Source organism: Saccopteryx leptura, chromosome X (assembly GCF_036850995.1).
Source record: "Saccopteryx leptura isolate mSacLep1 chromosome X, mSacLep1_pri_phased_curated, whole genome shotgun sequence".
Lineage (NCBI taxonomy): Eukaryota > Metazoa > Chordata > Mammalia > Chiroptera > Emballonuridae > Saccopteryx > Saccopteryx leptura.
In genome coordinates this window covers 30,546,555-30,570,838 of record NC_089516.1, presented here as the reverse complement: position 1 = coordinate 30,570,838, position 24,284 = coordinate 30,546,555, and the positions used below count along the sequence as shown (strand labels likewise).

The following is a 24,284-nucleotide window of genomic DNA, read 5'->3' as shown; positions in this document are numbered from 1 at the left end:
TTGCTCTATATATCTTTTGATGAATATATTTATACATTTCTGTTGGGTATACACTTAGGGGTAGAACTGCTGAGTCATAGGGTACAACCTCAGGAGATGTAACCAGTTCTTCAACTGGTTGTATCAATTTATACCCCAGAAATAATGTATAATTATTCCATTTCCTCTAAATCTTTCCCAATATTTAGTATTGTCTATCTCAATTATTTTTAAAATGTTAGCATTTATTCTCAGTCAGGAATTCTGTGGTTGAAAGTGACCTGAACAAATCTAGTTCAAGCCCAAAGGAAATATTGATGGATAGAAACTAAGACATTTCATGTAAGCCTTGAGGATCCAGTAAAAATACCACTGGAATCTTCATTTTCTATTGCAACTTTTGTTTCTGCTTCTGCATGCCGGGAAATGAAGTCTCTCCATGTACTAGGGTCTTCCTCATGGTGGAGAACATAGTTTCCACTATTTTGTAAACTCAAAGCTTCAACCCCAGAGAAAAGACTCTATTCAACACTATATTTTGAACAGTCCCATTTATTAATGTTTTAGGATAATCAAAAAATAACCCATGTCTTAATAGGAAACCAATCAATACAGAGAGGTCTCAGATGACTTAAAAATAAGTTTTATATTTGCAGCCAAGTGGATTTCTAATGTTTTGCATACACGTAAATTAGACACACTTAGAGTAGCAGAGACTATACATATATTCTCCAAAACACATTTCTTTTTATCTTTGTCAAACAATGGGACTTTATTGCCTAGCTTCCATTATGATTAAGCCAAGCCATGTTCTGAGTTCTATCCAATGGAATATGGGAAGAAGTGATGTATGTCATAATCATACCTAGTTTATAATAAAGCCCCTGTGCTGTATGGAGAAAAGGAAAAGATCCAAGATTATGACATATCAGTATGGAAGGAACCTAGGTCTTTGAATGACATGCATACTATCTATCACCACCACCAAAACCTGTACTGGACCTTGATAAGAAAAAGAATATTTACATAGTAAGCCAAAGAACTTTAGATTGTTCGTTAGTGCAGATACCTTACTCTGACTAACTTCCCAGTCAAAGAATTACTGGACAGCTATAGAACTTGTACTGATGTAGGGCACATTATGGGGCCTTAATAGGTTTGTAGCAGTTCCTCTTGGTGAAAATGCCAACCCCCCAAAATAATCTAGATAGAGCTAAATTAATATGCTGTATTTTTTCTAAATTCATCAGTAATACACACACACACACACACACACACAGACACACACACACACACATTCCTGCTCCTTTTGTCCTCATGGAGAATGGAATGAAAAATCCCTCAAGGCTGCATGAAGAGCAAGAAATACGTTTCTCCTTTTCCCTCAATTCTAGGAAACAAAGTCAGGCTGGTTCTTAGGTGTCTGACCTTAAGCTAACAGTTGAAGGCACAAGGAGCAAAGACCATGACTGGCTGATCCCTGAGCCAGTCAGCTGTGGAGATAGAGATGTGGGTCATGTAAGAACAACGGGGCACCCACTGGAAACATATAATTGGAGTATGTGTTGGTGTGGGGCAGCTCCCCAGAAAAGGAGGATGCTATTCCAGTACTGGTAGTGGGGCTAAGAAGATGGTACAAGAGACAGTACCACTTAGTACCATAAAATTAGAGTGAGTCCCATATCATATCATTTTGTGTCTCCCATATCATACAGCATGCCAGGCACTTAACATGTAATTCCCTGAGTGGTTCTTAATCTTTGGAAAAGAGTATAGACAGAAAGGAGTAACCAAAGTGGGCATAGACAGCAGAGGTACAGCCTGTTTGAGGCATCCTTGGGGAATAGAAAATGGCTTCAGTTTCAAATACAGACGCCGAATGCCTTCAGGCACAGTTGTCTGGCAATGCTGTCCATGAAGCTCAGGGTTCTGAAGCCTGGCCACAGTGAGCAATGGTTAATAAAGGTGACCAGGGTGCCAGTCCCAGTTCCCTCACCAGATAATAAATAAAAATTTAATCAGTGCTTAGCAGACTAGGGAATTTCCTTTATTGCTGCTAATCTCACAATTCTGTGAGATAGGTACTGTTTATATCACCTCTTATATGAGGAAGTGAAGTACAGGCTATAAGTTAACACCATGTTCTCATTTTATAAACCCATTTTCTACCTTAATATTTTGAGAATATTCTTATTTTTGATACATGTATCGTTTTATTTAGAGAAATGTTTTTTCATCATCATGATCTCCTCTTTCACTTTCCTGTAATACTTTAAACTGTGCATTCATATTTAAGAATAAGGGGCACATTTGTTTAGCTTTGGTAATTAGTATACTGTACATCTTATCTATATTTCTGATGGCGGGTCACTAATAGACTTCTGGGAGGGCAGAGTATGTCAATTAGGGAGCACTTTTCTCTTTGAAATACAGGGTATGGGTTTGTAGATAAGGTAGGGACTATCCCAAATGCCAAAAGCTTGGCATTTTTCTGAATTTAGAAGACTTCTCTGTATTCCTCTTCTAGGAGGATGTATCCATTTGTTTTATTTCCCTTCTCTTGTGCAGGTGTGCAGTTTTCTCGAATCTGCTCTAATATGGGTTCCCTCCTTGAATCTTTGAATGAATGAGGAGCATGTCCTCCATCACCTGTACCAGCAATGTGCACGGGAGCTGTGTAAGTACAACAAATAGTAATGTCCTATGTTAAGCCAGTAAATCTCAAATGCTTGTCACAGTAGTTAGTCTACCCTGACTAATTACCCAGTGAAAGGAAGTTCTGGACCACTACAGGTTAAGCTCCCCTAAACCCCTGTTCTCTTGTATTATATCCTTTTGGTAGAAATGCATATCCAGAAGAAAAAATATAGATAGCTAAATCATTATGGTCTATTTATTTTGCTAAATTTTTCAGTAATATATATCAGTATTGCTTCCTGTTTTCCTCATGGAGAATGAAATGAAAAATCCCTGAGGCACATATAAGGACAAAGGAACAAATCTTTCCATTTCTCTCAATTCTGGAGAACAAAATCAGGCCAGTTCTTAGGTGCCTGACCTTAAGCTAACAACAGAAGTCACACAAGGGGAAGGGACCATGACTGGCTGAACTGGGAGACTTGATATCATCTAAACCTTTCCCAAAGAAAATTAATTTCATGTGAAAATATCATCTCCTTCAATAGGAGTATGATTTGGTATCTAATACTAGTAAATGCCATCATGCACGAAACTAACACTGTCTATTAGGTGGCAGCAACAAAGCACGTGTGAGTACTGAATACTTGAAATGATCATAGTTTAAATTGAGATGTGCTACCATTAGGAAAATAGCTGTCTTAGCCTTGCTCGCTTGCACTTTGCATGATTAGTGCATGAATACATGGCACAGCCATGTGTGTATAGCTTCTGTAAGGCTACAGGTGTTTTCCTTTTGTGGAGATTGCTTGACCGCTTTCCTGCCATCAGAATGGGCCATTTTCCTGTTAATTCAGCTTCTGCCGTGATGAGTGATTTTGCTCCTTGCTCACTCACTGCTGTGAGAAGTGGTTCTCCCTTGTTGGTTTGCTAGCCCGCTGTTGCAAATCTCTAATAAATGAGAATATCCCTATGATTCCTGGCTCCACAGTTCCTTTCGCATCCGCCCAAATCTAGAATGAACCTGCCTGGCCTCGGCTACCAGCTGTGCTCAGGGCGATTGTGGATGCGTGGATCGCCTGCCCACCAATTTGAGGGGCCAGTTTGTTGTTTCTTTGTCTGAGAGGCAGTTTTCTCTCCCTGGGTGCTTGTCTGCCATTTTGAGACTTTATTAAATGGAATGGCCCAATGCTTTCCAGCTCTGCAGTGTTTCTACCATCTGCCAGAATCCAGTGTGGACCTGCCAGGCCTCGGCCACTGGCATTACAGAGCAACAAAACACATGATTTTGAGAAACTTATGCCAAAACATACAAAATATCTTATTTTTATATTGATATATTGAACTAATAATATGTTGGATATATTGGGCTAAATAGAGGGGTGGGGCAGTGAAGGGTAAAGGGATCAAATATATGGTGAGGGAAGAAGGTTTGATTTTGGGTTTTGGGCACACAGTGCAGTATTTAAATAGTGGATCCTAGAATTGTATACTTCAAACCTATATAATTTTATTAAACAATGTGACCCCATTTATTTTAAAAATTAGTGTCACCTTTTCTAGTCACTTTTTAAATGTGTCTATTAGAAAACTTAAAATGTCATTTGTGGTTTGTTTTGTGCTGAGAGTGCTACGCTATACACTTGGATGGATAGACCACGAAGACATACTTTTCTACTGAGAATACCAAGTGCCTCAAAAAAATGCCTTGCTTTTTAGATGGCATTTCTCGTCCCTCATGTCAGGCACATTATATTCACAGTAAGAACCTGTACTCCTCACTCCATCATTTCTGTATTCAGAGAGAATATCCTGAGCAGTGGAAAAATCATTTTTGTAGGGAGTAGTTCTGATATATTTCTTTCCATTAGAATTACCTGAGGGGCTGTAAAAGCTTTTGAAGTGTGCCTACACCCCAGACAAAGTAAACAGTAATGTGTGGATGTGTGACCCAGGTGTCTGGGTTTTACAAGTTCCTCAGGTGATTACAATGTACCTGGTGAAATATCACTTTATAAGCAAGGAGAGGTGCTAGGGAACTAACAATAGGTGAATCTTTTATCACATATGTTTCTCTAAAGGAAGCAGGGCCACGGATTTCCTCCGTTGTGCTCAGATGTCTGAATAAAATGTAGTTTCTTTATATTCTATAATGGATTTAAACTTCCTCATGATTTTCTATCACTGTTCATAAAAACAACAACACCACCACCAAAACCAAGCAACCAAGAAAACAAAAAGACAAAAACCAACATTCTTAAGTGTGATGTTTCCATCTCGGTTAAACAGAATAGTGTACTTGGAAAAAGTGCACAACTTTGACTGAAAATGCTCTCTCTGCTAGAATGCTTTCCCACAGTATTCCTTCACCTGAGTGTGGCACAGAGACTTTGTACGAACTCATGGCAAAAGAGCAGGTGGACCTCCTTGCCTGAGGCTGGTCTTGGGGCCAGGTCAGGCCAGTGTTCACTCACATCTGAGCTCTACACATCCTGCTGGAGTCTCCTGCCAAGGTGTGCAGCTGGTGCGTCCTGTCCTCTGCTTGTCTCCTTGGCCTTGCTCTGCTCACTGCCAGCTGCAGATGCCGGAGCCCACAGCATCTTGACTTGGGAGAAGGCACAAGGTTGGTTGTCATCCCAGCCACACATGGCACCTCCCCTAGGTAACTCTGGGCTTCTGGAGGTAACCCTGCCCTCTCTCTGTCGGCCCTCTCCTCCTCCTTGGTAATGCATGAGTCAGTGTGGCCCTAGACAAGCATCCCTCAGAGTCACCAATTGGAGGATTGGAAAAGCCCCTGAGCCTTTGGTATTCTCTCAGCTGATACAACAGGACTCTTCCGAGGTTAGGTCAGGAAGCAGGAGCTGCCTCATCCCAAAATCACCCATGACCCACTGCCTACATCCTCTCCCTCATGGCCGGACTTTTCCTGGGGCAGCAAGTCTCTTGTTCCAGATGCCCCATGTGAAAGGGTGCCCTCTCTGCTCTGCGAGAGCAATATGCCCTCAAACCTTGAGATTTGATTTTAATGTGAGCCAAAGGCACTTTGGGTATGGTTCTCTCACAGCAAAGCCTGGCATTCAACATCATGGCCTCAAATCAGTAAATCTTCTTTTATCTAACCTCAAATGGAAACACTAACTTTTTCTCTCAGATGTAGCTCAAATCACAGCCCTCCATTCCCCGGGATGCTCCTCAGGGTGAGAAGGGACAGGGTCAGCCACATGGAAATGCATAAGAGAAAAGCTCATAAATATGCATTTAAAGGTATGCTTAGTACTCTTATTACTAGTGTACAGGAATAGTATTGAGTGCCAGTAGCAGTTCTGTGTGCTTTACATGAATTAAATTATGTTAATCCTGGTCACCACCTAATGAAGAAGCAGGCACAGAGTGTGATTAAGTAATTATTCCCACGTCGCACAGCTGACAAGTCAACAAGGGATTTGATCTAGACCAGCTCCAGAGTCTGTGGTCTGAGCTCTTCTCTCCTCCCACAAGGTCCTTTCCACTGCATGCTCCCCACTGCTCTTCCTGGGGGTCACAGGGATGAACTGCTGCACAGAGACATTCTTTTGACTTGTGAGTCCAAGGACCTGTCACTATTGAAGTGCTCTTTGGAAGGGGTTGCCGTACAATATTTAAAAAATAAGTAACTGCAGGAAGAAAACTTCAGTTGAGTTTAGTACCTGTCATTAAAGCTTCCCTGCTACACTGAGTAATTTCTCACTGTCAGTTCAGGTTCTTTGTTTTAGGCTCACTTGTATTCCGGGCACTTCCATGAACTCAGTGTGGCTTGTTATAGAGTGCATCCACCCCCACACCTTATCCTTGCTGATTGCTGCCTCCTATCTCCTTCTCTTTAGCAATATTACTCAATCCTGCACAATTCACACCATCTTTGGATGCAGTTATATAATATGTTGCTTTCTGACTGTGTCCTACACGTGTGCTTTATTTCCTCAACCTCAGTATGAACTCTCTTTGGGGGGGGCTGTGCCCCATATTAGACTCTCAGCGCCCACAGGTCCTAGCACAGCAGGGAGTGTGAGGTTGTGGTTCAGTAAGTACTTGTGTAGTGATTCATGTGGGGAAAGATATATTACCATCTCCACGTCTTCATTATTAATTCAGCTCCTTTCCCTACTTACTTATTGTACAAATCCTAAAAAGTTACACCCAATCACTGGCTTCCCTTTTATTTCAAATACGTGCACTGGGCTCTAGCTACACTGCCAGGGTTGCACTTAGAGCAGCACTGGGTGTTTCTTACTGACGGACTTTGCGATAGGCGCATTCACGCCTTTGTGCCTTGGTCCCCACAAACGCACTAGGGGAATATAATTGTAGTATTTCATAAGGAGGGTGTGAGCACTCAATGAGATAAATCACATTCATGGTTAGAGAAATGCCTGGCAGGTTGTAAATGCTCAGTAAATGTCAGCTACAAAGAAAGGATGTGTGTTCCTCTTTACCTTTTATTCTCTTCTAATAACATCTGGTTTTTATACCTAAATTAGGTTTACAAAAACATGGAAAGCACACATTTTACATCTTTTCTGTATTAAGATTTATTTATTCATTTTACAGAGGAGAGAGAAAGAGAAAGGAGGGAGGGAGGAGCAGGAAGCATCAACTTCCACATGTGCCTTGACAAGGTAAGCCTGGGGCTTTGAACCAAGGACCTCAGCATTAGAGCTCAATGCTTTCTCCCCTGTGCCACCACAGCTCAGGCCTCAAATATAGTCAATTGTTTATCCATTCACTCATTTCCTCATATTGTTCAGAGATATGACTTCCCATCTGACCCTTCGACAGTCACACTCTCCTAGGACACCAGGAGGCAGTGTTTGCTCAGCCAACTACATAGTGTTGGCAGTTGCTTTGCCCTGGGGCCCAGCCTGAGTTAAGGATGCTGTTTTGAGAACTCGCACTTGTTCTACTTTTCTCCTTCTCCTCTACTTTCCTTATTCTGTGACAGCCTGTTTCTTTCTTCCCACATCTTTCTCCTTCCAATCTTGACCCAACTCTGTTATACAGCTAACCACTTCCTCAAATATGCCCCTTGCAGAAATGTGGTTGAAGTTTCTGAATCATTCTCAGCACATCGTTCAATGAACTTCCTGGTAGCTAACAAGCCAGCAAGACAAACCTGTGTTTGCCGTCCCAGGCACAGCATGATTTTGGGTTCGAGTGTGACTTGACTGTCCCCCATTCCCACGGTTTTGCTTTCCATGATTTATTTCACTTACTCCTGGTCAAGAAGAGTCTAAACAAATTAAACAGAAATTTTCAGGAAAAAAAGAATTCAAAAAATATTTTGAAGCAAAGAGGAAGAGAGACTATATTCACATAATTTTAATCACTTTATATCATTATAATTGTTATATTTAATTATTAACTATTGTTCATCTCTTACTATGCCTGTTATAAATTAAACATCATCACAGTTATATATGCATAGGAAAAACATTGTATACATAGGGCTCGGTACTATCCATGGTTTCAGGCACCCACTGGGGGTCTCACAACATATCTACTGAGGTCAGGGAGGGACTACTGGTTATGGGCGCTCCCCAGGCTTTCCTTCCTGCGTTTAGCTGCTTCCTAGAGGCACTGCCCAGGACTCTCCACCATTTCCTCTTCCTAGATATGAGAACTCGGCCAAGTATGAATAACAAACAGCAACTATCCTCAGGGAGCCCATTGCTAGTGTTAGGCATTTTGTGATTAATGTGCATCCTCTCACTTCATCTTCAAAACAGGGCTGAGAAGTAGCAGTTACACATGTGGAAACCATGGCTGATGTTAAACAATCAAAGTCAGGCAGCATGGAAGCTGAAGAGCTGGGGTTCAGATCTGGCGCTATGATTTTAACACCCTTCCTCTTAAATCACTCACTTCAGGCCCTCCAAAACATCACATGTCCTTGCTTCAGCAGCTAGAAAAACAACAATGCTATCACCCTCTTGGCCACCCACACCCACAGTTCCCTAGTGTCTCTCCTTCTCAATTACTGCTCATCTCAACTCTGCTGGACAATCAGAGTTGGAGACTTGCCCTGCCAGCCTGCCAAGGCTATGGCCCTTTCCTCTGGGGTCTTATCTCCAACAAGCAGCGAAAGAGCCACAATAATACCCAGATAGGTAAGTCAACCCAATGGCCACGGGCAGTGGAGCATACAGTGACATAGGTGACTCAGGCCATCTGCAGTGCTTAGGAGCCAGATGAACTTGGGCATTGGGGAATAATACATAGCAAGGCTTAGAAGGGAGCGTGTCCTCTGATTCAGAACTGAGGTTTGGTTTCTCCCAGTCATCAGCAATTCCCCCACACCGCGGGAAAGGGCCAGTTCAATAACTCAGAAATAAAGAACTTCTCCTTTGAGCAGCTATGGAGGTAAGGATAGGGGTCAGCTCTTCTGTAGGCTGGGTGAGCTATATGGACAAACCATTTCTGGGATGTGAGGCTTCCTGCAGAGACAGGTCCAGATTCTCTCTGAGAACATTGGGGACAGATCTGGCATTTCAGCTGTTTTGGCTTTTGTGCTGTGTGTACATCCCTGTCCAATGAAGAAGAGAGAAAAGAAATGATTGCTCTGATAGTTTTGGTTCTCCATGTGGTAGGTTTATTGATCTGAAAATGGGTAGTCATGGAAACCATGGGAGTCTTGTCCTGAAAGGCCCCACTCATCTGGTGCTATGATCCATGTCTTTCATAATGCACTTTGTGTATTCTATTACCTATGGGTTGCAAACTGTTTATGGGTCCCAAAATTCATTGAATGGGACACAAGCACAATTTTCTTTTAAAAATGAAGTAGACTTGATGTTGAATCCAAAGGAAAATACCAGAGTTCCTTATACATATCAAATCATTATTCCTTGGGCTTTTATTTTGTTTTATACATTTATGGGTATACTATGTCACAATATAAGATGTAGTCTACTTGTGGCTGTGGTCAAAATGTTTGTAAACCACTGCTAATCCGAGTCTCATTTTGACAAGGAAAATCGTACTTTTTCTCACAGGGCATCTGTAGTAGTCAAACACTGACCACAACTCAAACAGCCATCAACAGCGGAAGAGAAGAGTAAGGTGCAGCATAGTTATAGGATGGACATACTATATATTGTATTTCCCCATGTATAAGATGCACCCTTTTTAGAAAATACTGCAGTCAAATACTGGGTGCATCTTATTCAGCGTGGTAGATTTTTTTACTTCCATTTCCTGCTTTTTCACAGTTGTTTTTGCGCGCATTCTTGGAGATAGTGAATTGTCATCAGACACAGAAGAGGACAAGCTGATGGAATGGCATGGGAGTTTTGACAGTGATGAGGACTTTTATGAATTTTATGATCAATAAAACTAGAGTTCAATAACTTTATGTAATACATTTGTTTTCTGAAATTCAGGCCCCAAAATTAAGATGCATGTTATAGGTTGGAGCATCTTATACATGGGGAATTACAGAATATACAGCAAAGAAAGTGAATAAACTACAGTTACATGCAACAACACATACAGATTAATCTCAGTAACATTGTTTTGAACATAAGAAGCAAGATGAAAAAATAATGCTTCATCTCTGAGCAATTTATATAAACATTTAAAAGGCAAAATTAAACTCTATGACTTAGCTATGAACCCACAGGTAGTAAAATTTGAAAGGAAAGTGATAGTTACCTGAAACCAGGCTCATGGTTACTCCTGGAAGGCAGAGGTGGGAGCATAGTCAGGAAGGAACATGCCAAGTGGAGGATACAAGGGAACTGGCTGTGTTGTTTCTTATCCCTGCTGGTGTCACATGGGTTTCAGTTTAAAATCAGTAGTTAAGTTACAGTCTATGTTATATTGACTTCCAGCTATGCATGTTTCATAAGTTTCAATATTTTAAAAAATACAGTTATCAAATTTGTATCTATTCTCCATCTACATTTTTATTAGTTGCTGCTAATCATCCCCTCAAGGAAAGGTTCAGAGATACGATTATGCAAATGAAGTGTCAGGGCCTATTACTGCTAGACCAGCAGTGCACAACACAGATGTCAGTAACAGGGTGCTGGAGAAAGGAGAAAGGACAGTGTGAGGAGCCCCCACAGTGCAGGAGCCAGGAGACTGGGCCACCGGGCAGCCTCCTCTTCTGCCACTGGTTCCCTTACCTCAACCCCTTGCAACAGCCGGTTAAATCTTGGTTCATTGCTATAAAGTTGTAGGCAGTAAAAGATCTGTCTCAGCCGAGCGTATTTAAGAGGCTACCACAAACTGGCACTGAAGTGTCATCCATGTGAATATCCAGAGTATAAGGTAGAAGCAGGGAGAAAATTCAAAGTCTTCAAGGCATACGAGGCGCTATCAGATGCTAATAAACTGGACATCTATAAAAAATGGCAAAGAATGATTAAGTGGAGGAGGTACAAGTCATTTGGACAACCCGTTAGAATTCGGCTTCACAGTCCGGAAGCCAGATGATGTGTTCAAGGGAATGTTTTGGTGGAAGGAACCCGTCTTCATTAGACTTCTTCAAAAACACGTTTGATAACTTGCTTGGGAATCTGAGAGTCCCCCAAGCAAGCAGGGGCCGTGGCACAGGCTATTCTTCTCTGCCTTCTGTCTTTTACATCTTTTGCAGGAGGGTTTTCTTTTTTGAGTCAGGATTTAATTCTCTCGGGTCATTAGATCATAGAAGCCTCGTTTCATTTTCTTCCACTGCAAATGGTGGTATTGGGTTGGGAAAATTCAAATCTGTGTTTTCTGCTATCACAATAGTTAATTTAAAAAAATCACTACAGAGAGAATTAGCAAGACTGGTCAAGAAGTAGCAGACAGTGAAGACGGCCTGTTATTGGATAAAATCAATGACAAATGGTAAGGAGCAGCTGCGGTGCTTGCATATCAATAGTTTGAGGCAGGAATCTACAAGAAATGTTAACCGGAAGAAGTCTCATTTGAAGATTCATAGGAACATATTTTTTTAATATTTCAAAGGGACTTGGATTTCTGGATAGCCATACAATCTAGAGTGCTTAAACACAGCTCATTGAAGCCAATTGTCATAAACATTTAAGTTGATCATCGGGACCAGAGTATAGAATTTTTTTTCTTCTTCTTGTATTTAAAGTTCTAAATCTCTTGCCTGACCAGGCGTTGGCACAGTGGATGGAGCATTGGACTGGGATGCAGAGGACCCAGGTTCAAGACCCTGAGGTCGCCAGTTTGAGTGCGTGCTCATTGGTTTGGGCAATAGCTCACCAGCTTGGACCCAAGGTCGCTGGCTTTAGCAAGAGGTTACTGGGTCTGCTGAAGGCCCATGGTCAAGGCACATATGAGAACTTAATCAGTTAACAACTAAGGTGTTGCAATGAAAAACTGATGATTGATGCTTTTCATCTCTCTCGTTCCTGTCTGACTGTTCCTATCTATACCTCTCTCTGACTCTCTCTCTGTCTCTGTTAAAAAAAAAGTTGTAACTCTCTATATTCCCTTTGCCTTTTTATTAACTGTGTTCCAAGGTGGGCATTACATCCATACCCTAACACCAGCACGAACCTTCTTTCTATGGTGTCTGAAATGTCAGCCATGTAGTGTCAGCCTTCTGTAAAGTTCATGTTGCAGGGAAAAATCCTCTACAAAAGTCACTTCAATTTTATATCAATATTTATCTATGAAACATATTAATGCATCAACACTAGTACATGTCTGCTTTAATCTAAATCAGGGGTCCCCAAACTTTTTACACAGGGGGCCAGTTCACTGTCCCTCAGACCGTTGGAGGGTTTCCATATACAGTGCTTCTCTCACTGACCACCAGTTAAAGAGGTGCCCCTTCCGGAAGTGTGGTGGGAGGACAGGATAAATGGCTTCAGGAGGCCACATGCGGCCCACAGGCCATAGTTTGGTGTTGCCTGAAAATTGAGGATGTTGGCTAGATGTGCATGAAGCCAGCTGTGGGGAAAGAAGCTGTGAGGCTTGCTTGCTTGCTGGTTTACTGGCTGCAAGCACTTTAGGCAATTAGTTTGTGAGCATGTGGCAAAAAGCCACGTGTGTGTCTCTGAAAAGCTATGGGTGCTATAATCAGGGGTCATTCTCCTAGACCACATTGCCGCCCCTGCGAGGTGCCATTTTCCTGATCCATTGGCCTCCACTGCAAAAGCAGGTTTTTCTTTGTGTATTTGCTCATCTCTCTTTGTAAGCCTCGTATAAATGAGTATAGCCCTACACTTTCCATCTACACAGCTCCACTATCATCTACCAGAATTAAATGCAAACCTACCTGACCTTAACCACCCATACTACATCTGGCTACTTAGTAAGTTTTGACAATTATTTCAATATAGAATGTTAATCTTAGGGTTAAAAGTTATAGCTGGTAAACCAGCTCTTAGTCATTTGCTGAAACAAAGGAAGGAAAAAAAGAAAAAAGAAATCTTAGTGACAATGGAAGTGTTCTACATTTTGCAACCCAGTACAGAAGCCAATAGCTATGTGTTGCTATTGAACACTAGAAATGTGGCGAGTGCAATGGAAAAATTACATCTTAAAATTCCTTGACATTTATCTAATTTAAATCCACAAAGGCACATGTGACTAGTGCCAACCCTATTGAACATACTGGTCTAGATCCATTTGCTTTGAATAATCAAACATACTAATGCTTTGGTTATGGACCCAACTCAATTGCAGTACTACCTCTGTTACTGCCCCCAAGACTTCAGATGGGGTATTTGATTTTCCTTATCCTCAGTATATTCATCTGTATAATGAGGGATGATAAGAGTCACTTCTTAATCTTGATTTGAGTATTGTACTGAATTAATGAATGCAGACCACCTATCGCAGATTCAGACAGTAGCTGATATTCAAGAAAGGTTTCTTTCCTCCCAGACCTATGTGGTCATCTTGAAATTTTGTGACTTCCAAGCAAGGACTAGATTAGAGAATTCAGATGATTTAGTAAACTGTGCCCTGCATTTCTCACTGCAGTTCAAAGGACATATTTTAAGGGACCGGGACCATCATTGCTACATTTTAGCAGATAATTTTTTATAGTCAAACTTCAGAGAAGTATTCATGACCATGTTTCGAAGAGGAATGTGTATCCAAACACTAGCTCAGACCTTATAAATATAGATAAAGACCACCTACCCACACTCAATGTTTTTGACTTGTTTCTTAGAATCAAGTATATAAATTTGATCTTTAGGGAAAAGCATGCTTTATTTTTATCTTCCTCCCTGTGAATAATTCATTGGTTTTCCTCTACTGGTATTAATATTACATTATATTGTTACATATTATTTCTTACTGAAACTTATACATTCTCTCAACATTTTTTATTTCTGTGTGTTTCTAATATGTCTTAAGATGTGACCTGAGTGGTTTCCCAACATGGCCATGGAGTAGGTGGACATTCCAAATCCCACATCCCAGAACCAAAGTGGATTACAATCTTAATTTTGAGAACAGTCATCTTGAAAGACCAAATCTGGACTAAACTAAGAGGATTCTACAGCCAAGGACCACCAAAGAACCCACACTGAGACTGGTAAGAAAGGTGAAGTAGTGTAAAGGGCTGCCCCACTCCCAGCAGCGTGCGGTAGCCTGGAGGGACTCTTGTCATGGGGAGTATTGCATGGCCAGTTGTGGATTGTGGGTCTTCTACCCCAAAACTGGAGTCCCAGCCTAGAGCCCTGGAGCCTGGAAGAGGCAAACAAACTGTATTTGACAGAGAAAGGAGCCTAGATACTGAATGAGAGGAGACAGAACTCTCAGACCAGGCTCCATATTAAAGGGACCACACGGAGCACCTTTCTCACAGCTACCTGTCCGGGGCTCTGGGAGCGGGAACACTGGGTGGACTGGAGTTGCCTAGGGAGAATGTAGTCTTGGAGACACAAGGGGAGACACTAGGAGGGATGGACACCCTAACTCCTGGGCTGAATCACTCCCACATCTAAAGAGGACATTTTTCGTTGGAGCAGCAACACCAGCAAAAGGAAGAAATTACCACTCCCACCAGAGGCTCTCCTGCTCCAGTCAGAACAGAGATTTGCTTAGAGGCATGGCAGCACATTAGGGACACAGGTAGTGACTCCTGAGCTACACCATCACCCCACTCTGCTGAGTGCTTGCTGGGGCGGGTGGCCAGCAGTGATGGGGCTCGGTAGCAGAAGTCAGGGCAGTCCAAGTGAGTGCAGGCTGGCCTTCCCACAGAGGCAGAGGCCACAGCAGGTGCTGTGGAGGTCTTAGCTCACATGCATTCCTGCTTGTGGCATGGGCCCACCCCTGGTGGCACCTGAGGACTGGGTGACAGTGAAAATGGTCTGAACAGGTGCACATGCATCTGCCTGTGGCCTGTGGAGGGCCGCTGTGGAGTTCACAGCTCACACGCAATCCACCTGCTGTGTGAGCCCACCTTTGCTGGTGGCTGGGGCCTAGGCGACCTCAAGGGTGGTCCAAGCAGGAGCATGTGAACCTACCAGGGATGGCAAAAGCAGCAGAGGCCTCGGAGGTGGGCTTTCACCAGCAGCACCTGAGCCCAAACAGCCAGAGGTGGCAACAGCCGTGGTGAGGGGCTAGCGGGCAGACTACACATTGCAAGCACAGAGGCTACACCCACTGGACCCCTGAGACCACACTCTTCTGAGTGTGAAAAAGAAGAAAAAACAATAAAATAAAATAAAATAAATAAAAAGTCTGGATAGAAAGACATCTGAGGTTAAGGGGCAAGCCACATCCAATATTGTAGCTAATCACTGAATTACAGTACTGAGACCAACAAGTAACCAGCAATAATAGGCAGCAGAAAGAAGATCTCAGGGGAACTTGAATTTTAAAGGAACTTTCCACAGGCCAAGAGTAGACAAAAGCTAGCCTAGGAGTCCAGCTGATATTTACAATGGCCCTTGCCCCACCAATGGCAGTCAGAAGATCTGGAGCACCTGTAGCTCCAAAAACATTGATAAGAGCCAGTCATAGGCAGTGACCCCCACTGATCTGTGCCAGCAATTGGCCAGTTAAGTCCAAGGAAGGCACATCTGGTGGCCAGATATGGAGAGCATCAGTTCATGATGCAATAACCCTTGTTAGAGTGATAGCTTAAGGAAGGGCTCCTTATACCTGAACCAGCTAAGACATAGAAAATGGCAACACAAATAGCAAAAATAATAGTGATAGCAGATAAGTAGCCCACAGCAGATTACAAACAACAGTTAATGCCAATGCAAGAAGACCTAAAAACAACACAACTGAAATTGGAGACAGACAATACCAACTCTAAACTCAACTAGCTACACAAGCAAAATAATCAAAGGAAAATTGTATACACAGACAAAATGGGAAGACAAGAAATGTAATTCAAATGAATCAACAAGAGAAATCCCCAGAAAAAGAACTGAGTGAGATGGAAATAACCAAATTAAAAGATGCAGAGTTTAAAATTATGATTGTTAGGATGCGCAAAGATCTTAAAGCCACAATGAATGCACATAATGAACACCTATATAAAGAGATAACAAGAAACTAACAGGACATTGAAATCATAAAAAAGAACCAGAAAGAAATGAAAAACACAATATCAGAAATGAAGGATGAAGACTACACTAGAAGGAATTAAAAGCAGGCTGGTTGAAGCAGAGGATAGAATCAGCGACTTAGAGGACAAGATAAGTGAAAGCACAGAAGCAGAACAGCAGAAAGAAAAAAGGATGATAAAGTCTGAGGAAATTCTAAGAGAGCTGTGTGACCACATGATGAGAAACAATATCTGCATAATAGGGGTTCCTCAAGGAGAAGAGAAAGAACAAGGGTTAGAGAAATTGACTGAAGAAATTATAGCTCAAAATTTCCCTAAATTGATAAAGGAAAATATCACACGGGTTTAAGAAGCAGACAGAATGCCATTAAAAAACCTACAAAGAAACCCACACCAAGACATATCATAATTAAAATACCAAAGCTAAGAGATTAAAAGTACTGAAAGCTGCAAGAGAAAAACAGTCAATCACCTACAAAGGAACCACCATAAGGATGACATCCGACTTATCGACAGAAACACTTGAGGCCAGAAGGGAATGGCAAGAAATATTCAAAGTAATGCAGAACAAGAACCTACAACCAAGAATTCTTTATCCAGCAAGGCTATCATTTAAGTTTGAAGGAGAAATAAAAAGCTTCCCTGACCAAAAACAAAAACCAAACAATACAAAACACACACACACAAATAACAACTCAAAGAATTCATCACAACCAAACCAATGCTGCAAAAATGTTAAGGGGCCTGCTATAGACAGAACAAAGTAGGTAAAAAAATCTAGTAAAAGAGGAATTTACATTTAAATAAAAATATGGCAATAAACAACTACATATCAATAATAACTTTAAAAATATGATTAAATGCTCCAATCAAACAACATTGGGTAGCTGAATGGATAAGAAAACGAGACCGGCACATATGCTGTCTACCAGAGACCCACCTCAATACAAAAGGTACACATAGACTGAAAGTAAAAGGATGGAAACAATATTTTATGCAAATGGAAATGGTAAAAAGCTGGGGTAGCAATACTTTAATCTGACAAAATAGACTTGAAAACAAATACCATAGTAAGGGATAAAGAAGGTCACTATATAGTGATAAAGGGAGCAATCAAACAGGAAGATATAACCATTATAAATATCTATGCACCTAATATAGGAGCACTTAATATATAAAGCAGTCTTTCATGGATATAAAGGGCGAGATCAACAGCAATACTATAATAGTAGGGGATTAAATACTCTGCTGGCCCTGGCCGGTTGTCTCAGTGGTAGAGCATCGGCCTGGCGTGCAGGAGTCCCTGGTTTGATTTCTGGCAGGGCACACAGGAGAAGTGCCCATCTGCTTCTCCACTCCTCCCCCACTTCTTCCTCTCTGTCTCTCTCTTCCCCTTCCACAGCTGAGGCACCATTGGAGCAGGGTTTGCCTGGGCGCTGAGGATGGCTCTGTGGCCTCTGCCTCAGGTGCTAGAATGGCTCTGATTGTGGCAGAGCGACACCACAAATGGGCAGAGCATCGCCACCTGGTGGTCATGCCAGGGGGATCCCGGTCGGGCGCATGCGGGGGTCTGTCTGACTGCCTCCCCATTTCCAACTTAAGAAAAATACAATAAATAAATAAATAAATAAATAAATAAATAAATACTCTACTAACATTACTGGATAGATCCTCAAGAAAGATAATTAACAAAGAAACAGCAGAATTAAGGGAAACACTATCAACTGGATTTAATAGATATCTTCAGAACCTTTCATCCTAAAGCAGCAGAATATACATTCTTTTCAAGTGCTCATCATACATTCTCTAGGATAGATCGCATGTTAGGGCACAAAAGTGGTCTCATCAAATTTACGAAAAATTGAAATCATATCAAGCATTTTCTCTGACCACAATGGCATGAAACTAGAAATCATCTGCAATAGTAAAACTGAAAAACACTCAAACTTGGAAACTAAACAGCATGTTATTAAATAACGAATAAGTGAAAAATGAGATCAAGGAAGAAATAAAATTTTCTTTGAAACAAATGAAAATGAACATACAACAATTCAAAATCTACGGGATACAGTAACAGACCTGAGAGAGAAGTACATAGCATTACAGGCATACCTTAGTAAGCAAAAGAAAAGCTCAAATAAACAACTTAATCCTGCAACTAAAAGAACTAGAAAAAGAACAGCAAGTAAAGCCCAAAGGAAGTAGAAGGAAGGAAATAATACAGAACAGAGCAAAAATAAATGACATAGAGACTAAAAAAACAATACAGAGGATCAATGAAACCAAGAGCTGTTTCTTTGAAAAGGTAAACAAGATAGATGAACCTTTAACTAGACTCGCTAAGAAAGAAAGAGGATTCACATAAATAAAATTAGAAATGAGAGTGGAGAAGTACTGACACAGCAGAAATACAAAGGATTGTAAGAAGATACTGTGAAGAACTGTATGCCAAAAAATTAGACAACATAGGTGAAATGGACAAATTCCTTGAAAAATATAATCTCTCAAAAATCAATCTGGAAGAATCAGAAAACCTAAATAGAGAGATTACAACAAATGAGATCAAAACAGTTATCAAAAAACTTCCAATAAACAAAAGCCCTGGGCCAGATGGCTTCACTGGCGAATTGTACCAAACATTCAGAGAAGAACTCACTCCTATCTTTCTCAAGCTATTTCAAAATATTCAAGAGGAGGGAAGACTTCCAAGCTCCTTATATGAGGTGAGCATAATTCTGATTCCAAAACCAGGCAAAGACAACACAAGAAAGAAAACTATAGGCCAATATCCTTGAAGAATTTAGATGCTAAAATCCTCAGTAAAATTTAAGAAAACCAGATCCAGCAATACATGAAAAAAAATCTTACATCATGATCAAGTGTAATTTATTTTAAAGATGCAAGGCTGTTCAATATTTGCAAATCAATCAATGTAATTCATCATATAAAAAAAGGAAGGAGAAAAACCATATGATAATATTAATAGATGCAGAAAACACATTTGATAAAATCCAGCACCAATTTCTAATCAAAACTCTCAGCAAAGTCAGAAATAGGGAATATACCTCAACATAGTAAAGACCATTTATGACAGACCCACACCAGCCTCATACTCAATGAACGAAAGTTAAAAGAAACCCCCTTAATATCAGGAACAAGGCAGGGGTGCTCCCTTTCACCACTCTTATTCAACATAGTTCTGGAAGTCCTAGCCACAGCAATCAGACAAGAAGAAATAAAAGGCATCCAAATTGGATAAGAAGAAGTAAAACTATCATTGTTTGCTGATGATATAAACCCTATAGTGTCAGTCAAAAAACTACTGAACCTGATAAATGAATTCAGAAAGGTGGCAGGATATAAAATTAATACTCAGGAATCAGAGGCATTTTTATACATCAACAATGATCTGTCTGAAATAGAAATTAAGAAAATAATCGCCTTCACTATTGCAACAACAACAAAAAAATAAAGTACTTACGAATAAATTTAACCAAGGAGATTAAAGACTTGTACTCGGAAAATTATAAAACATTGATAAAAAAATCAAGGAAATTACAAACAAGTGGAAGCATATTCCATGTTCATGGTTAGGAAGAATAAACATTATTGAAATGTCTATATTACCCAAAGCAATTTATAAATTCAATGCAATTCCTATTAAATTACCAATGACATACTTCAAAGATATAGAACAAATATTCCAAAAATACATATATATATATAAAAAAAAAGAACACGAATAGCCTCAGCAATCTTGAAAAAGAAAAATAAAGTGACTGGTATCACACTTCTTGAAATCCTTTTATACTACAAGGCCCTTTTTCAAAACAGCTTTGTACTGGCATAAGAACAGGCATATAGATCAATGGAACAGAACAGAAAACCCAGAAATAAACCCGCACCTTTATGGACAGTTGATATTTGAAAAGGTGGTACTAGCAGACACTAGATTAAAGACAGTCTCTTTAACAAATGGTGTTGGGAAAATTGGACAGCTACCTGCAAAAAAAATGAAACTAGACAACCAACATACACCATTCACAAAAATAAACTCAAAATGGATAAAAGACTTAAATGTAAGTCGTGAAACCATAAGCATCCTAGAGGAAAACATGGGCATGTAAGCTCTCTGACATCACTCACAGCAATATATTTGCTGATTTATCTCCATAGGCAAGGGAAATAAAGGACAGGATAAACAAATGGGACTATATCAAACTACAATACTTTTGCACAGGTAAAGACAATATGAACAAAATAAAAAGCCACACCACACAATGGGATAACATATTTGAGAATACGAATGATAAAGGTTTAATAACCAAAATTTATAAATAACTTGTAAAACTCAACATTAGGAAGATAAAGAATCCAATCAAAAGATGGGCAAAAGAAATGAATAGACACTTCTCCAAAGAGAACATACAGATGGCCAATAGGCAGATGAAAATATGCTCAACATCACTAACCACTAGAGAAATGCAAATTAAAACCACAATGAGATATCACCTTACACCAGTCAGAATGGTGCTCATTAACAAAACAACACATCATAAGTGCTGGCAAGGATATGGAGAACAGGGAACCCTCCTGTACTGCTGGTAGTAATGCAGATTGGTTCAGCCACTGTGGAAAACAATATGAAGATTTCTCAAAAAATTAAAAATGGAGCTGCCTTTAGACTCAGACATCCCACATTTAAGAATATATCCCAACACCACCACATCAATGATTCAAAAGGAGAAATGAACCCCAATGCTAATGGCAGCATTGCTTAAAATAGCCACAAAGAAAGAGTACAGTTAAAGCAAAAAACTATACTTGGATGTTTTCTAAGGGCTAAACGCATGTCCAGCATGGTGACCATGGGAAGTCATTCCCAAGTTTGTGGGAATGGGAGCTAGCCTAAGTCTCAGCTATGGTGATCAGTGTTGCTGAGGGTGAGGTTGTCAAAGAGGTACTATGCCAAGATGTTTTCGGGTGTCTCCACCTTTTAACCCAGAAAATGTTAAGAAACATAAACATTTGCATCTTTTAGTAAACAAGGAAATTTCAGGTAAATTGTAAGAACCCTTTATTTTAATCATTGCCTCATCCCATTCTCTTTACTCTTTCTCCAGAAGCAAACCCACTTATGATTTTAAGGCCACGTTTTATAATTTTAGCATGAATGTGCTCCCACATTCACCAGGGCCACACATCATCCACCTCACCCCACCCTTATATACCATTGTTTATAAGGGGAGATTAGTTTTGTTTTTTTCTGAGGCTGCAGGGAATACCTGCTCCATCCATCCAGGGTCCCACAGAATACCTCCTTTCTCCAATCAGGGTTCCACACAGTAACTCTTTCCTCCTTCCAAGGTTCCGCAAAAAAAAAAAAAAAAAAGCCAGACCAGGTGGTGGTGCAATGCATAGAGCATTGGACTGGGATGCCGACCTTAGTTTGAGACCCTGAGGTCGCCAGGTTGAGCGCGGGCTCATCCAGTTTGAGCAAAGCTCACCAGCTTGGACCCAAGGTCTCCGGCTAGAGCAATGTGTTATTCGGTCCGCTGAAGGCCCGCGGTGAAGGCACGTATCAGAAAGCAATCAATGAACAACTAAGGTGTCGCAATGCGCAATGAAAAACTAATGATTGATGCTTCTCATCTCCCTGTTCTTGTCTGTTCCTGTTTGTCCTTCTCTCTGACTCTGTCTCATTCCTTGTAAAAACAAAACAAAACAAAACAAAAAAAACATTAAAAAAAAAACACCAAAAACCTCCTCCTCCATCCAGCGTCCCCGGCAATACTTCTTCCGCATTCTAGGGTCCCCCATAATACTTCCTCCTCCATCCAGGCTTCCCCACAAAACCTCCTTCTCCATCCAACATCCCCTAAATACCTCCTCCTCCATTGAAGGTCCCCCATAGTACTTCCTCTTCCATCCAGGCTCCCCCACAAAACCTCTCACTCCATCCAGCGACCCTGGAATACCACCCTCTCCATCCTGGATCCCCCACAATACCTCCTCCAATGTTCAGGTTCTGTGCCAAACCTTTCCCTCCATCCAGGGTCCTCCGCAATACCTCCTCCTCCATACATACTACTGTGCAATGCCTCCTCCTTCCCTCCCACCAGTCCCACACAATACCCCCTCCTTCCCTCCCACCAGTCCCACACAATACCCCGTCCTTCCCTCCCACCAGTCCCACACAATACCCCGTCCTTCCCTCCCACCAGTCCCACACAATACCCAGTCCCTCCACCCATGTAGTTCCCGAGGTTCACTTCGATGGGGTATGGATGGTTTGAAAGATTCCTGGAAACCTGTTTAAAAACAAAAGGTGAAGGTTTTCCACACACAAATCAATGGAAGACGTTTATTTGTTTACAAAACAACAACCATATTAGAAGAAATGTTAAAACTTGAACATAAAAACTTAAGAAGTGAACGTTTTGCTAGGGTAATAGTGCAACATGCATGCTCACAAAGTGAGGAAGGGATGTCTCTCCATGACTATCCGGAAGGCAGTCCAGACTCAGTCCTTGCTGTCATCCAGGGTGAGTTTGCCAAAAAGATGTTCCTCCAGGCCGGATTCTGGGGCTCCCATCTTGCGCAGGCTGGTGATGTGGTCCTCCAACTCTTTGTTGAACTTCTGCTGTTCGTGCAGGCAGTGCCTCTCCAGTAAGTCGCACAGAAGGGTGTCCTTCTTCTCTGTGGCCAGCTGGTGCAGACTGAGCAGGCTCTGCTTCACCTTCATGGACAGACGCAAGGCTCTCTCCAGGACCTTCAGGCTGTTCTCCCAGGAGCCCCTGTCATTGCTACTGAAGTAGCACAAGGGGGTGTTGCTACCGCGCTGGTTCACCAGCTGGATCAGCCTGTCAGCAGTTGCCCTCTCCTTGCCTGACTGCTCTCGGAAGAACTGGGCGAAGTGCTTTGAGACCATCTTATCAAAATAAAAAGCCATGGACCTGTAGACGTACGCTGCGTGGAGCTCCAGCTGGATCTGCTCAGTGATGGCGGCCTCACAGTCGGGGTGGTAGGTCTCGCTCACTAGTGAGGGCAGTGAGGTCGCCATGTTTGTAGTTGCCGGCGTGGGTAGGCAGCATTGAAGATAAGGTGGCGCGGTGGGGGCTGCAGGATGTGATGTCTTAGGACATGTGCTGCAGGCCACCAGTCATGAAAACTGAGTACATCAAGTACATGGCTGGAGGAAAAAAAAAATACACAACCGTTACAAATGTAGCAATATTTTCCACAGAACTCTGTAGCCAACATCAAGGAAGCCCTACCCTAGAGACTTAGCTAAGAACAAGGTCAGCTAATCACACCTATCTCGCCCTTGTATACGGTGCTTGCTTGCTCAGCCTAGATAGCCACCCTATACAAAGAAGCCATTTTAGAAGCTCGGGGCTGCAGTGTTCCCTTGCGTGGGTTGCCTGCAGTCCCTGTGCAGGTTTGCAATAAAACTTATAAAATTCACTTTGGGTTTGCTGTGGTCTGTCTCCTGGGATGTAACACATGGAATCCCCAGCGAGATACGCCCTGTAAAGCCCCTCCTCACGGAGTGGGCTGCAGCAGATATTGGTAGCTGGCCAGCCTCCGGCAGTTGCCGTTTGAAAACTGAATTTGGCTGAGTCGAAATATTTGGAGTCTTGAGACTGTTTGGTAAGGAAGCTTCCTCTTTGAATATTTGGAAACAGAGCTCTGCTTAGAAAAGGGTGTAGTGGAGCAGGCGGGATGCCATCTGATTTCTCACCATCCGGTCGGTCGGGGAACTCAGGACGCTGCCTTCTCCCTTTGGTTTTGCTTTAGAAGTTTTGTTTGTTTTGTGTGCATATTCGGTTTGTTTGTCTGCTTTGCCTATTGCTTCCTCACAGGATTCCTTCGAGAGTCAAGGGCCATGGGTCTGGGGCAGTCTGCTGCCCTAAGGTCTCTTCAGTGCTTGCTTGATAACTTTTCTGATTTCTCTCGCAGGGCAGACACTATGGGGCTCCTGTTGATTCCGCCACGTTGCAGACTCTTTGTGAACTAGAATGGCCAACTTAAGAGCAGATTGGCCAAACCAAGGATTGCTAGATCCATAGAAAACAGAGAGTTTAGTGTACTATCACCAGCACCCACCCGCAGGCAGGTGGCAGGGGAGCGA

General features: G+C 41.7%; 1 pseudogene; it reads right to left on the bottom strand.

Moving 5' to 3' along the window:
* Positions 1-22,673: 22,673 nt before the first annotated feature.
* On the bottom strand, positions 22,674-23,213 carry LOC136385549 (ferritin heavy chain pseudogene; annotated as a pseudogene).
* Between the last annotated feature and the right edge of the window lie 1,071 nt (positions 23,214-24,284).